Here is a 2,359-nt window from a genome sequence, read left to right as displayed (position 1 = left end):
AAACCGGATTCGTTTTATACGACTCTGAGAATGACGTTTGACCCACTGAAGATGCGATTCCTGCGGGCATGACGTCGAATCATGTATCTGCATTATTATTTTTCTTTTCTGTTTTGTTTTGCGCCATGGTGCCAAGGGCGATTTGTGTTCAAAATAGTATTGTACCGTTCCTTGGGTTCACTTAACGAAGTCAAAGCGCGAGGAAGTGATCTCAACCAATGAAGAAGCATAAAAGAAACGAAGACATTTCTTTATATTTATTGACACTTGGTGAAGCACGTTGGCGTATCGTATACTGCTGATCCATCTAGAACATTTCACGTGACTTAGTTTTTTGTTTTAGAACAAAGTAACATTAAGCTGTCTGCTATGTCCACCGCAGAGAACCGAACCCTGAACTGTAGCATGGTAAGTTCGTAGGCTTAACGCTGTCCCACCAAAGGACCATTTTACATAAAATGTGACCGTTGTTCGTTCGTCTTGTTCATATAAACTTTTATGTTCTTGGATGGAAAATAAACCTCATACGTAGTTATTACGAAAACCTATTAATGATACATTTATTATCAGTAAAAGGTTTGACTTTTTTGTCCTTCTAATGAAGAAAGTGGGAGGAATTGGTTATACTACGCATCCAATAAAACATGCAGAATGGCTCGGCATGGCCAGGTGGATAAGGCACTTGACTTGTAATTCGAGGGGCGTGGGTTCGAATCCCCGTCACACCACACATGCTCGCTCTTTCAGCCGTGGGGGCGTTATAATGTGTGATCAATTCCTCTATTAGTTGGTAAAAGAGTAACCTACTTAAGGACGGTTAGCGCAGATAGCCTTCGTGTAGCTTTGCGCGAAATTTAAAACAAGACATGCAGAACGAATACAGTCTCATATTCGTAAAACAAATACGGTCTGATACTTGTAGTTGAATTCGAGTAAAACATGTAAGTGCCTTCAAACGTCGACTGACTTGGCTTCTAAGGTTTTGACAGTTTCAATAATATTTGAAAGCTTTCATAGAAATGCAGTTCTAAATTGACCAACAGGAATAGACGAAAAATAAATCATTAGAAGAGAAAGTCAAACATTTAATAGTTCACTAAAATGACCTTTTAGCACATTGTATTATACGTTACCATTAAAAATGACGCCCTCTAGGCGGCTGTTTGTGCTAGTACTTATTGATAGTAGTATTCTTACCTTATATAAAAAAAATATATTAAAAGCTAAAATTTTCTTAACAAAAAGAAGTGTTTTTTTTTTTTTCTGGGAAGTCTACACGGGAAAAGTGTTTAGACTGTGTTGAAATAACTCGTAATATGTTTATGTATTAATAGTGGCAACCTTCACCGAACAAGTAAGATTTTAAGGATTCCATTTTTCAGTACTACATTAAAAAAGCACATCAATAAACCTTCATGCACAATCCTACTAAAAGTCATGTACTGTTTGTGAGGAGAGTACTTTTATTTAAACCTGTGTTATGTGTTAAACAAATGGTTGTTTCACATACCACAGTTATATTTTATTTGTCTGAATCTTGAGTAGCCAATTTGTGGTGTTATGCAGTAGATGGCGCCACATTGTATTTATTATTTCGGTCACGTACATAAGTACATATATAACCGCTACTTCGGTAATAGTAGATTGGGGAAGAGTAAATAACACCACTTTCAGACGCAAAATATTCATCAGCTTAGATGATTAATCAGCTCAGATGATTAAGATGTGCTCAGAGTAGGTACAAAATTAGTTAAAAACTATTTTTTTTGTAACAAAATGTTTAAAAAGCCTTCTTGTCCTCCCTATGTCATTCTTCATGTTGATATCTCGCAGCGTAAGGCCGAGAGCAGTCGCGCTTTTCTGACAGCTAAGGGAACTAATTATAATTCAGGTTATAATAAAAATATCCAATGATAAACATGTTAAGAAAATGTCGTAACCGCGAAAAGAACGTAAAGACGCAGTAATCAAGAGCTGACACAAATGTAACGATTTTATGTTTATCTATTGTTTTATAAGGATACAAACTCTAAAAATGTGTTGTATTAATTTATGTGCAGAGACGTGATTAAAAAAGTGTGATGGTTTATCTTTATTTGGAGGTTATTTTGGAGTTTTACCCTTCAAACAAAAATCAAGCATTGTATGTGAAGATGACGTTAACAACTTGTTTTTAGTTATGAAAAACAGACGAATCGAAATCATGTACAAATGCATAGACACGTTTAAAGAATCGTTATGTTTACCGCTCTCTGTTTTTATTGGTGGAGTGAAACTTCACGTACTTACACCTATTATTACCTGTGAACCTCTGTCGCTAGTGGTAAACATCCTTCAAGATACTGGAGTTGAAAAAAAA

Source organism: Tachypleus tridentatus, chromosome 2 (assembly GCF_004210375.1).
Source record: "Tachypleus tridentatus isolate NWPU-2018 chromosome 2, ASM421037v1, whole genome shotgun sequence".
In the NCBI taxonomy this organism is placed as follows: Eukaryota; Metazoa; Arthropoda; class Merostomata; order Xiphosura; family Limulidae; genus Tachypleus; species Tachypleus tridentatus.
This window is presented reverse-complemented; position numbering follows the sequence as displayed.